Here is a 14872-nt window from a genome sequence, read left to right as displayed (position 1 = left end):
TACACCAACAGGAGAACTCACATCCCCAGCTGCCTCTTGCATCTCAACATCAACAGAAGAACTCGCATCCCCAGATGCCACTTGCTGCTCAACAACAACAGAAAGACTAGCAGCACCAGATGCCTCATGCTGCTCTACAACAGGAAGACTAATAGCACCAGATAACCCTTGGCGCACCAAAGCAATGTGAAACCTTTTAAGCGCAGCCTTTACCACACTTGCCTCTTCCCGACGAGAAAAAAAGGGAAACCTTGAGGACCTAGGCTGCCGCTCAGATGGCTCTTGCCTCTCTACCGGCACAGCAATGTCCCTCTCTACCACAGGCACTTCATCAGCACTAGAAGAAGAATCATCATCCGATGATACCATGCGAAGAGAAAACTCACTGCCTGAATCTTCTGCACCTACCTCATGCTCCGAATCGGAGTCAGTGTCTGGACCATGGTCAGAGGAAGACTCAAAAAGCAAACTAACAACCTGCTTAGCAGTCATCCTGCGAGCAGCCATTATCCTTACAAAGCAAGAAGACTACACACACAAGTGAACAACAACCTACACTGTGCAAAGTAAGAAGTAAACAAGGTAGAGTCTTCACACAAAAATCAATACACTCAAAAACAATTCAAATCTAACCAAATATAAGAACACTCACCAGCACCTACTCTGCTGAAACACAGCAAAAAGAAAGGAAATCCCACTAGAAAGAAAAAAAAAGTATAGATTAGACAAAGTACACATCAAGCAGCAATACAAAAAAAAAAGTTAACAATCAAGAAACACAAAGCCACACAAACAGCAATAACTACACTTTTCATAAAAACACATTCATCTAGGGAAAGTAGTACAAAAAACATTTACTTACCAAGCACATGCAACTACACAAGCTGCAAAACCAGCATTAACTGAACCACAACCTACACCAATACAAACAGCAAAAGCCTGGATCAAAAACAAAGAAGAAAAAAAAAATTAATACTACATTTCACAAACAACATAACAAATGAATAAACAACACACAAATTTACCCCCAAAATCACATCCACACAGGTGGGCCATCAAAAAGGGCAAAACGGACAAAAGTACGGGTTGATTTGCCCACCGGGGGGGCAGAAAATCTAAATTTAAAATCAAACCCACCTGGAAGCGACCCTTGCCCAAGGGGTCACTTCCTACAATCTAAAATAAAATCCCTGGTGCTAGTGGGGGCATTTCCACCGCACAATCGCAATGCTGTGCGCGACCGTGAGGCAGGAATGCCCTGCAAAGAGACATCAGGAGAGAGGAAATTCACTTGCCTCTCACCTGATGCCTCTTTGCAGCCCCAAACCCCCCCAAAAATCTCAAAACCAACCTAACACCTCCAGGCGCAGGAAGCAAATGGCTTCCCGACCGCCTGGGAATCCCTGAAGATGTTGGCGCGTGCTGTGCGCGCTGACGTCATCAGGGATTCTCATGGGGAGGGGGGCAGCAGAATTACTGTGGTTAACTGTGATGCTGGACAGAGGCACTTGAATCCTTGATTTTCACAAGCGCAATCCAAAAACAGTTCCTATGACCAGGAGCTTCTTTCTCCCCATCTGCTGCTCTCATCAGTCTCTGACCATTTATACACATAAGAGGCATGTGAACTCACACAGAAGACCCCCGTTTGGCCACGCCCACCAACTAGCGGAGTGCACCATCTTTCCTAAATTTACCCACTATGATGGACAGCTCACTCAAGGGACCTGTGCACACATCGGTGCGATGGCATAGTAACACACACGGTCACTGGAGACAAAGCAAGCGCTCGAGTTGCAGCACAAATTCTGGAAAACATTCATCAGCCCAAAAACATTTGTGACCTTCCCACTATGATGGACAGCTCACACAAGGGACCCCTGCGCACATCTGTGCGATTGCATAGTAACGCACACATGGACACTGGAGACAAAGATGGCGCTCGAGTTGCAGCACAAATTCAGGAAAACAATCATCAGCCCAAAAACATTTGTGAGCTTCCCACTATGATGGACAGCTCACTCAAGGGACCCCTGCGCACATCGGTGCAATGGCATAATAACACACACAAAGGACACTAGAGACAAAGCAGGTGATCGAGTTGCAGCACAAATTCAGGAAAACATTCATCAGCCCAAAAACATTTGTGACCTTTCCACTATGATGGACAGCTCACACAAGGGACCCCTGCGCACATCTGTGCGATTGCATAGTAACGCACACATGGTCACTGGAGACAAAGATGGCGCTCGAGTTGCAGCACAAATTCAGGAAAACAATCATCAGCCCAAAAACATTTGTGAGCTTCCCACTATGATGGACAGCTCACTCAAGGGACCCCTTCGCACATCGCTGCGATGGCATAGTAACACACACATGGTCACTGGAGACAAAGCATGTGTTCGAATTGCAGCACAAATACAAAAAAACATTCATCAGCCCAAAAACACTAGTGAGCTTTGCCTAGGCAGGACAGGTGTGTTTTTTAGCCACTTCAGATAAACACAAAGTAAAAGTAATGAAGGACAGAGGCACTTGCATCCTTGATTAAAATTAGCACTATAATTATACTTTCAAAATGACCCCCATCAGCATTTTTTTTTTAAAACGGCCATTTATCAACATAGGAGGCACGAAAACACTTCAAAATTACTGTTCCCCCAAAAAGGGGAGCGACCCTTCCCCAAGGGGCCGCTCCCCGAACAACGAAATTGGAAAATAAAAAAATAAAAATTTAAATCCCTAGCATTCCAGCTGCACGATCGCACGATCGTGCAGCAGGAATGCTCTAAAGTTTCATCGAGGGAAAGGAAAAGCCTTTCCTTTCCCTCGATGCAAGTTTCAAAACAATCCCCCCCGCCGCAAAACGAACCTCTTTCTACAACGACGCGCAGGAAGCAAATGGCTTCCCTGCGCGTCGGTAAACAAAGGGAACCTCCAGTGACGTCAGCGCGCCTCGCGCGCTGACATCATTGATGACGCGGGCGGGGAGGGCGGGGGGAGGCAGGGGAAGGTCTTCCCCTGCCATCCCCGCAGAAAAGAAGAAAATCGGGCAGACTCGGGGGGAGCGCTGGCGCTTCCCCCGAGGGTGGGGCTCATGACGAGCTGGGCTCGTCATCAGCGTGCGAGCGCCCTGCTCCATGACGAGCCCAGCTCGTCATCAGCCCCGAAGGGGTTAACGGTCATTAACTTTCCTCCACTAATGACTCCCCAGCTGTTGTAGCACATATAACGCCTCTGAAAGTGTTTCACTTTCCCCACAGTCGTTCCTTTTTTGGGGCATCGCCTATGCATGTACACTTCCCTTTCGTCCACCATAGCCATAACCCTGTCATTGCTCCAGTCCCTTACAGTGGGATTGTTTTGTGCCCCCCCATTGTCTGGCGATGTTTCTCTTAGCTATGGTCATACCCAGTGTCGCCCAGGTTTGTGCTGTGATATTAAGGTCTGTGGCTTCCCATATATTAAATAGACATTGCCTAGGTTCTGGTGGAACAGGTGCCTCATTTACTCTTGTTATTGTGGACATAACTGCCTCCCAGTATGTCGCTATTTCTGGACACTCCCATAATGTATGATAAAATGTGCCTATTGCTCCACACTGCCGCAGGCGAAGTTGATTGTCAGACTTACATATTTTGCATAGTGTCACCCTAGTATAGTAGATCCAATGTAGCCCTTGGAGTTGGACTAGGCGCAGTTTCGAGCAGATTCCCACCTCCCTCTGGTATTCTAGTGCCTCTTGCCAGTCAGTCGCGTCTAGCTCTCCCACATCTTTCTGCCATTTATCCTGGATAGATTGTGTGGGGTCAGGATGATTATTGACAAGTTTGCGATATGTTAAAGAAGTGGCTTTTTTGTTCATGTGTTCCATCAGTAGTCGGTCTTCTAAGGGGGAAGCCTCAGGGAGGACGGTGTCAGGTGGGATGACCGCCTCTAGCGCGTGCTTAATTTGATGATAACGAAACATTTCTGTAGGTGCCATCTCGTATTGGTCTTGGAGTTGAGTGAACGGAATTACTTTTCCCTTGGCTCACAGATCTCCCACCCTTGATATTCCTATGGTGTCCCACTACCTGAACCCTTTGCTATTGCGTAATGTGCCTAGCTAGCTGGTATCCCAGAGGGGCTTTGCCTGCGTGATCTTCTTATTCCATCCTAGCTTTTTGAGCACTGTGTGCCAAAGATGAATTGTATGTTTTGTCGGTGCTAATAAAGCCATCTTATGGTTAATGTTATACAGTGCTCGATTGAGCCCTCCTGTACCTAGAACAAGTCTATTTAGGCGGTATGCTGGGTCAGTATGGGAGACATGGATCCATTGATTTATTACGGTCAGTTGGGACACCCAATAGTACGTTTGTATATTTGGAAGCGCAATTCCACCGTCGTACCAGGTTCTAACCAGTTTGGTCATTGCTATCCGGGCTGGTTTTCCATTCCACAGAAGTTTGGTCACTTCTGCCTCTTTTGCTCGGAAGTAGGAGGGGGACCAAGAATGGAGTATTCTGTAAAGCATAAAGAAATCGGGGGAGCGCCATCATTTTGAAGAGCACCGCTCTTCCCAGTAGTGGTAATTACTTATGCCTTTTTCCTATTACACAAAAATATTGTGGCATTTTATTTTCAAGAAAAAGGCAGAAAAGAGATGTCAGAAGACAGTAGGAAGTTTAGAGCCTGCTAAAAAAAAATTGAGCAGAGGAACGACCACAGTTTTTTTAGTTTTTACATTGGTAGAAACTGGTGACGAGGCAAGCAAGATATTGCGGAGGGAGGTCAGGGCAGGAGCTATGATCTCTAGATGTCCAGTCAGGGCATTGGAGGAAAAGGGTCCCACTGGGATGGAGATTTAATAAAAAGGCCAAACGGAGTTTAAGAATATACAGGGAGCCTGTTGAAATTCCGAGGACAAATGGAGGATGATTCAAGATCACAACCCTTTGTGAAGGATGACACATGCATCTCAAAATACAAACAATTAGTTTCAAATTTTTTTATATGAAAAATAAAGAGATATGGAATGGTAAATCTCAGCAGAATACAGGTTGAAACTGGTTCAAATGCAGTTTTACCCCCTTCTCCAGTCTCACCCAGCCTATTACATACTCTTGCCAGTTCAGCCAGGTTGGACTTGGCCCCTTCTGCAGGCTCTACCCTAAACTATTTGTCTTCTGCCTTCCTATTTTTTCTCATCTGTTTTTGTTAGCCTTAGGACTCTGTGAACTTTACTACTGCTAACCAGTGCTTGTGCTCGCTCTGTAAAACATGGTAAAATTAGCTTACATCTGATTAGTATATTTAGTTTACTTGTAATTCCCTAGTACAGTGGTACTTCATATACCCAAGGTCTGTAAATAAAATGCTACTAGTTGACCTGTAGCACTTAATATACCACCCACTTAAGTAGCTTTTTAAAATGTCTTAGGCTGCAGTTGCATCCTGTTGGCAGTTTTAAACTACCTATTCGACTCAGCAAAACAATTCTCTTGCCAAGCCTTAAACACCCTTTCTATTACATAGAACACCTCCACTTATTACACATAACATATAAAACACCCCTAAAGTAGCATCAAGTGTGCATTGTAATTAAAAAGCTGGAAATGTGCTTTTAAGTGTTACATGTCCTGTTGCGGAAAACTCAAAAATTCATTTTTCATTTCTGTGAGACCTACCTCTCCTAAAGGATAACATTGGGTTACCTTATTATTTATTACGTGCTAACTTTTGATTGGGAGCTGGTAGTCTTCACAGCTCTGAAAATGCTACTTTTTTTCTCCTGTTGTCTAATACAAAAATTTTGATTGGGAGCAGGTAGGAAAGCCAAGTTTAGTGTTGTAATTTAAAACCCTCACAGCTCTGAAAATGCTACTTTTAGAAAGTTATAATATTGATTGGTTAACCTGATATACCCTTGTGGGTTTGGGTAACAAAATCTATTATCTGAAACAGGTACCTACAAGGGAATCTGCTTTGCTATGAAGAAACAATATAATATAATATAACTTATGAATCACCCAGATAGTGGATTCCAACGTATTAATGTAAATATCTTTGTGTAGTCAAAAATGAGTAAATCATATACAAACTGGTGTATTCTTTTAAGCAGAAAATGTATAATCATAAAAATCAAGTTTGAGGGTACAATACAGTCTTTATATAATCACGATCGTGGCGGTACACAGTTGACTACAACGCCGACCCCTCGCCGGATTCACTCCATAACCTGAGGTCCCGCTCCCACAACCTTGATTGTAGGGCAGAAAGGAGCCTCCCGTACCACTGATGTCTCCACGGACACGGCTTACACGTCTATTATCGTTTCTACACCCAGCACCATCTAAATTTTCAACCCGGTCCTGAAGATTATCCTAAGTAATTAGATCGAGACGTCGTCGCCCTGTCAGCCCAACTGATGGCACACTCCTCTCATAGTTCAAAATTTTTTTAATCAATTTTCAAAAACACCTTGTAAATCATTGTCTTGAACCACTATATTCACTGTATATATTTGCTCACGTTTGCACCTTGCGCAGTCTTTCGCTGATGACACATTGTCACTTGTGTCCCCAGCCTTTGTGTCACGTACACAATCGAGCACCAAGTCCAATTCGGGTTGTTCACGCAATTTCTTGCCTACAATGCTGTCACAACTGTACTTCTTTTCATTCAAATTTGTGCTTAATTATATGATGCCATGTGCACATTTCAAAAACCCATTGAGAGTCTCCTTTTTCCTTTGTGTAATGTATTTTACAAACGTGTCTAACTGTCCTGTCTAATGATACCGGTTGAGATATTGTTTTTTTTTTCACGTACCTACCCAAATCTCAACGTGGTTTATGGATTTTTCTCCTGTTGTCTAATACAAAAATTTTGATTGGGAGCAGGTAGGAAAGCCAAGTTTAGTGTTGTAATTTAAAACCCTCACAGCTCTGAAAATGCTACTTTTAGAAAGTTATAATATTGATTGGGTAACCTGATATACCCTTGTAGGTTTGGGTAACAAAATCTATTATCTGGTACAGATACCTACAAGGGAATCTGCTTTGCTATGAAGAAACAATATATCATAATATAACTTATGAATTGCCCAGATAGTGGATTCCAACGTATTAATGTAAATACCTTTGTGTAGTCAAAAATGAGTAAATCATATACAAACAGGTGTATTCTTTTTAAGTAGAAAATGTATAATCATAAAAATTAAGTTTGAGGGTACAATATAGTCTTTATATCAACAAAAATAACAGAGATTGATAGTCTTTCAAATGAAAAACATCACCAAGTCAATTGAGTACAATACCCAATTCTGATGGATACACCGTGCCAGGACCCTGAATGACTTCGGCACCTTTTACTGCTTACAACGATTCATATGCCAAACTTTGACGGCATTAAGGTTTATGGAAGATGGTTGTTCCAACGTGCTCGGTTTTAAGTAGTCTTCATTGATTGACAGGTGATACAAGTTTTGAAATTTGTTTTGAATAATTTACCTGTAAATCCAACCCAGATAAGATACATTCCTTGATAAAGGGTCTTCTCTCTACATAAGAATGTTTCTGTCCTGAAGATGGTCTCATAGATTCATAACGTAAGAAGACCGAAATGTCGCCCAACATACCCATTTTCTTTTATGAAACAATAAAGTTGTATGTAATTCTTTACCTAATATGCAGGAAGAATTCCTTTTTGGAAATAGGTATCAGAAATGGGTATTGTACTCAAGTTAATTGTAGATGTTTTTCATTTGAAGGAGTGTCAATCTCTGTCACTTTTGTTTACTTAAAGACTGTATTGTACCCTCAAACCTGATTTATATGATTATACATTTTCTATTTAAAAAGAATACACCGTTTGTATATGATTTACTCATTTTTGATTACACAAAAGTTATTTACATTCGTATGTTGGAATCCACTATCCGGGGGATTCATAAGTGACATTCAAATTTACTTTTAGAAAATTGGCATTTTCTTGAGCTAATCATTTGGTGCCTGCACCTTGCTCCTGGGTCACATGACGAGTTGTTGTTGGCAGTTGGCCTTTGTGTATTCCTCCCAGAGAGTATCACACTAGAGGGTTTGGGTGTTGGCAGGATGTGGCTGTCACCTACCAAACTTGAACTTCGAATGTACTGGCTCAGTTCACACACAAAGGACACACCAGCCTATTGTACCCCCAGACAGATTGGGACCAGGGCAATTAGGCAGGGAATTACAGACACCTCTGTGTGGGAAACTCCAGAAGCTTCTCCCACTTTAAAGTCGGCACCAGGTATATAAACAGGACCATCAGATCCAATCTTCAATACACTCCTGGACCTATTGATACTGTAGAAGAAGGACGCTCTGCTGCTTGAGGCCTGCCCTGCTTGCTGTGAAGGAAGATTTAAACTGTTCCCGTCATCTCTGGCTGTGAAACTCCAAAGGACAGTTTACTGACCTCCTGTTCTGCTCTACAGAGACATAACAAGCTCTAGAGGCCTCCCTGCAACTGTGCCCTGATGACCTGCTGCACTGTACTTGTAACTCGACTTGCCTGAGCCCTGCTGGCCTCAGCTAATGCGAGTTCCTGATCCCCCAAGTGGTGCCTGCCTAGGTCGTGGGCCCTTGGCTTGCATCAAAGAGAACTCTTCCTGGCGTAACTGAAGCTTCCAGCACATCTGACAAAAAGTAACTCAAAGCACTGCAAAGTATCACTGCACAGCTGCAAGCTTCTTTGGACGTGACAGAAAAGGACACAAAGCGTTGCCACACAGCAGCAAACTTCATCAGAACCGACGCCAAGTGACAGGAAGCCCCACAAACCCTTACCGGCCTCATCGGAATCGAGACAGGGAAATGCAAAGCCCCACAAAGCCTCGCCGCATGGCTGCCACCCTCATCAGAACTGTTGTAGAGTCACACAAAGCCTCACTGAAACCAATGCTGGACAGCGTGAGTTGTGTAGGTGTCAAATTATTTATTGAATTTTACTTGGTATAGAATTTTTCGGGTGTTGTGTTCTCACTTTTCTATTGTTTTCTACTGTTTGTGTCCTGCATACATACTGTACACATTGCCTTTAGGTTAAGTCCGACTGCTTTTGTGCCAGCTTACCAAAGGGTTAAGCACAGGATTTACTGACTTTTGTGGTTCTCCCTGACAAGGATTGTGGCTGTTTGGTTGAATAGGGCTCACATCCTGATCTCAACCAACAACCTGATTTCTCACAAGCCTCTATTATATCCACTTCATTACTGCATTATCTCATCTTCACCCAATATCTCTCCCCAAGTGTCTTTCATTCTCTTGCTGAGTCTGCCACTCTTGCATCAATCTTTCCCTGTAGTCTTTACCTCTCATTTTTCTCTCATCTTTCCACGCAGCTTCTCTCTTTCTCTTGTTGGTCTTGACCGTCTTGCATCCATGTATCCCTTCCCTGTCCTCCACTTCACCTTCTACCTCTCCACTCAGCCTTTTATCTTCTCTGATGGTTCTGCCATCATAAATTCACCTATCCGTTTTCTTTCTTCCCTTTACTTTTATCTTCTCTCGCTGGTTCTGCCCCTGTTAAATAGACCACTCCCTTTCTCCTCCCCTATCTCCTCTTACCTTCTCTCTCTGATTCTGCTCCTCTTACAGTGACTTCTACTTCCCGGATTTCCTTTTCGTCTCTTGCTAGGCCTTTAACTTTCTCTTATTTTTCTGCCCATGTAAGATCCTCTTCTCCCCTCACCCCTCTCCCCTCTAACCTTGTACAATCTCTTGATCTTTCTGCCCTCTTCAATCCACATCTCATCATTCTTTCTCTCTCTCTCTCCACTCTGCATATGTTCTCTTGCTGTTCTGCCTCTCTTATATCCATGAATTTTATCCATGCACTAGCTTTACCTCTCATCTTCTCCCCAACCTCTGAAGTCTTTCACTGGTTCTGGCCCATTTACATCCACCTCCCCATTGTTATCCTCCCAAAGCCTCTTATCTTTTTTCTCTGATTCTGCCCCTCCTTCGCTTATCCCCCCCTTCTATGCTGCAGTCTTCTCATTTCTCCCCAGCCTCTAACCTTATCTTGGGGATTAAGCCCCTTTTATACCTGTCTCTCTTGTAGCTTTGTCCTTTCTCTTTCTGGTTATACCACTCTTATATCGACCTCTCTCCTCCATGCTTTATGCTTCACAGCATCTCTCCCTCTGCCACTTACCCTTTTCATTCGTTCTGTCCATCTAAATCTACCTTTCCACATTCACCACACTCTCTCTCTTTCACTTGTGCCCTCCTGCTGGTTCTGCCTCTCTTATATCTACTTCTACCATTTATGCGCTGCCCTTCATCTCTCATCTATCCCTAGGGTTTCCTAAAATTTGTATGTTGGCCTGTCCCCATTACACCAACCTCTCCTCTTTCACACCCTCCAGTCTCTTATCTTGTCTCACTGTTTCTGCTTCTCCTACATCCACCACTCCATTTCATGCTCTACACTATACCTGCTATCTCCCCCATCTTTTACCTTTCTCACTATTTTAGCCCCTATTACAACCACCCCATACCTCCCTGATGTACACATCACCTCTCCTTCCTCCCCAGTCTGGAACTGCCTATCACTAATTCTATCCCTCGGCCATCCACTTCTCTGCTGCCACTCCCCCCAGCCTCTCACCTGCTCTTAGTGGCCATGCCCTCTTACATCCACCTCTCAGCATTCCCTCTCCCACCACTTATGTTCTTCTTATGGTTCTGCCTATCTTATATCTACCTCGTCTATCCATACACTACTTTTCACCTCTCATCTTTCCCTCTAGCCTCATATTTTGTTCACTAGTTCTTCCCCCTTTATATCAACCTCTCGCTTTTCCCCCAACTTCTTCTTGGTGATTCTGCCCCCTTATATCCACAACTCCCCTCCATGATCTACTCTCCATGTTTCATGTCATTCCTGCCTTTACCCTCCTTTTGCATGTTCTGCCCCTCTAACATCCGCCTCTTCCCTCCATGCTTCGCTTTTCACCACTCTTCTCCATGGAGCCTCTTACCTTGCTTCAACTATTTTCTTCCTTTACATCCACCTAACCTCTCCCACTCTCCGAAAGCCTCTTACATTTTTGCATGGATTCTACCCCTTGTGACAATACAGAGCTAGATTTACTCTTCAAAATCTGTTTATTATCAGCACAATGGAGTGGCTCCTGCTCTCCTCTTGAGCTTCAGCTGTTTAACCTCTTGTTTATATTCAAACCCCTAACATTCTATATGTGGGCATGACTGCATGCCACATTCTAAACTCTATATGAGAACATGGCATCACTACCCCTTTCTAACAAAACAAAGAAGTAATCTCTAATCAAAACAATCAAAATAAATAAAATGAATAATTAATTTAACATTGTTCAATGTCTTTGTGGTTTTTCAAGTGTCATTTTGTAAGAAACATAGGGACATATTCTCAAGGAGTTATCGCCATGTTATCTGCACTTTATCGCAGCCAAAGTCGCGATAAATTTATCGCCCCATTCACAAGCTGGGGCTAACAGCCCATAGCACCAGTTTACCTGCGATACCAGCCGCAAAAAATATCACCACAGCTGACCCCCGCAACTATCGTTAATGAGATGCAGAGTAGGCGTTCCCATGCAAAAAGCCGCAACAACACCACGTCACAACATTCTTAACGACCAGCCAGTTCAACGATAAGACCACAAAACATGAGATAAGGCGCGTTAGCAGCAGGAAATGAACACCTGCTCTGACCTGGTGTGAAGTCAGACCACAGCCTGAACCACAAAAGGGAGCCTAGCCCAGAGCTACACCTGAAGGGCAACAGATGCCATGGAGCCACTTATCATGCAGATCATGCAGCCCGGACACCCAAGAGGGACACAATACCCACCGCCACCACCCCCGGGACCCCCTCCCCCCCCGACCCCCCGGTCAAAGACATGCCACATCAACTACACGGAATCATGTACCAAATAATCCGCCTGATGTCGCACAATCACATTTGGTGATATGCATGTGTTTTCACAAAAATAAGCATCACACATTCACCTTCGAATTACCAAATGAAAATGTATTCAAATAAGCACAGAACAGAAATGAAGACACATGGCAGCGCTCCTCGGGACAATCAGTAGGTCACAGCCTGCAAGACAAAAATCATGATGAGAAGGTGTGTCTTGCGCACATCAAAGGACAGAGAGAGCACAAAGGAGAGAGAGATACAGAGAGAAAGAGAAAGAGGGCGAGAGAGAGTAAAACGGAAAGAGAGGGGGAGAGAGATAGACTGAAAGAGAGGGAGAGAGAAAGACGGAAGGAGAGGGGGAGAGAGAGAAAGATGTACAGAGAGGGAGAAAGAGAAAGACTGAAAGAGAGGGGGAGAGAGAAAGACGGAAAGAGAGGGGGAGAGAGAGAAAGACGCACAGAGAGGGAAAGAGAGAGATAGACATACAGAGAGGGGGGAGAGAGAGATAGGCGGACAGAGAGGGGGAGAGAGACACAGAGAAAAGAAGAGAGGGACAGGGAGAGAGAGTGTCGACACTGCACACCCAGGCCTCTCTGCTCACCTGCTGATGCGAGTGTGTCTCTAACCATGTGCCGGTATGTAGTGCAGTACACCAGGTCCCATATCTGAAACAGGTCCGTCATCTGGAACAGAGACCAGATACATGAATGGCAAAGTACATACAGTTGCACACAACGCCATCACCTGTACTCCCCTGCGCACCCAGGCAGCTGCACCCCAACCCTTCCCGCCACCCAGTGCGGCATGCCCGCCCCTGCGCACCCAGGCAGCTGCGCCCCAGCCCCTCCTGCCGCCCAGCGTGGCATGCCCGTCCCTGCGCACCCAGGCCTCACTGCACACCTAGCACCACCGGCGTGTCGCAATGAGTGCCCACCATGTGCTGGTGCAAGCCTGTGGCCCCCGGACATGGTACCCTTCACATCATGCAGCCCTGCTCCACAGGCCACCAGGTCTCACATTTGTTTCTGGGTCTTGATTTTGCCATGACAGAGGACATACCAGTGCACAAGGCATCATTGCAGGCTGCACACCCGGACAGCCCTTGAGGTGCCACTAACTCTGTGATCTGGGATGCGACGCCATGTGGCGGTAGGCCCACGCTGCCCGCTGGCTCTGGCCTACACTGCGGTACAGCAGGGCACACAAATCCTGAGCAGTCCACAATGGCGGGACGGGGCATCATCGCAGGCTGCACACCCGCTCAGCACTTAAGGTGCCCCTACCTCAGTGCACCGGAAATCACTGTCCCATGGCGGTGTGCCTGTGCCAGCCGCAATGTATCCGGTGCCACTAAGTCTGTGCCCCCAAAGTCATGGACCCTGTATGATTGGGTATCGTGTTGCGGATGACAGCATCCTCTGGCCCTGGGAATGTGACGTTGCCGGGCCCTAGGCCCTCATGCCTACATGTACAGCACACAAGGGCACCCATATATAGTGAGTGGAAATGGCATCCACCACGTTCGCCCGGCTTTTTTTATTGGCAAGGTCACATGTCCTGTTATGTGTGTGCTGGATGGGTGTGGTGTGGGTGTAAACCAGCCATGAGGGAGTGGCTGTGGCATGGTGACAACTAGACCTGTGATCAGCAGATCACTACCGGGAAGACCTGGGACATGTAGCGTTGCCGTCCCCGCCTGTGAGCGTAAGCATAAGCGGAGTGGGCTGGCCTGGCGTATGCCAATCCAGCGTAAGGGTGTGAACAATGACCCAGGGCGTGGTTCCTTACTGGGCTGGACAGGGAAGTAACTCATGTGTGTGTCCCTGTTGTTGTGTCAGCGCCACCCGGACTGTATTTGGCAATGTGTCACCCTGTGACCCCTGTTCTACGACATGAGCCACATAGACATAAGGGAAGTTCGGTGAGCCTACCTTCATCCATACTTCCACACTTGAAAGACCATGGACATGACACATCTGTGTGATTATGAATGTTTAATGCGCACTCAGTGGAGAGTTGCATTTGGAGCAGTACAGGGCCATGCAAACCCCACATGACGATGTTGGCCCATGGAGGGCCAGCCAGAGTCCTTCAGGGAATGACCAATCCAAAGGACGAGGAAGAGTTCAGTCCGCAGTCTGATTGCTCTGTCATTGGCGATCAAACAGCATATGGCAGTCCACGTCGAGGCCCAAGGTGAGTGTCGCAGAGTGCATTGGGGGACAGTGGAAGGTGATGATGCAGAGTGCAGAACCAAGCTGAAGCCGGCCCTATGGCAGAGAGGCATGCTACTATGTCCTTCTTACCATGAGGGCAGATTCATCTGCATCTTTGTCCTCTGCCATTTCATGTGCCTCAAGTGTGGGTGGTGGTGTTCTGTCTCCAGCACTGTGTGGCAGTGACACATCAGTGGCCGGAGGTGGAAGGTCTGCCGCACTGTGTGGCACTGACACTTCAGGGGGTGGAGATGTGGACTCCTGCCACCGTCTCCCCACTGATGACTGTGGGCACCATTTCCACCGTATCGTCCAGCTCCTCCTGTGGCACAGGACTCCCACCTCCAGTCTGCATTGCTGCCTTCCGGTTGTTGGCGAGTTTCAGCTTGGTTTTGCACTTGACATAATTCCAGAGCCTCTTGACCTCTTCCATTGTCCTCTTCAGCACTCCGACTGCACTCACCTTGTCCACAATGGACTGCCATAGTCCATTTTTGGTTGCCAATGACACAGTGGAGGTGACAAACAGTTGTTGATGGTGTTCTACCACCTCCGTTATCAGGATGCTGTTTTCCTGCGGTCTTCCTATTCTTCTTCTCCTTGGCCTTCCCTGACCCCGAGGTCCCAGGGTGGTCCTCTGGGGGGCTTGTGGGGTTCTGGTTCTCTTCCGTACTTGCTCCGGCAACGTCAATTGTGCTTCGCTGCTGTTTGGCATT

The sequence above is a fragment of the Lissotriton helveticus genome, chromosome 3_1 (assembly GCF_964261635.1).
Source record: "Lissotriton helveticus chromosome 3_1, aLisHel1.1, whole genome shotgun sequence".
NCBI classification, from domain to species: domain Eukaryota; kingdom Metazoa; phylum Chordata; class Amphibia; order Caudata; family Salamandridae; genus Lissotriton; species Lissotriton helveticus.
Note: the sequence above shows the minus strand (reverse complement) of the source record.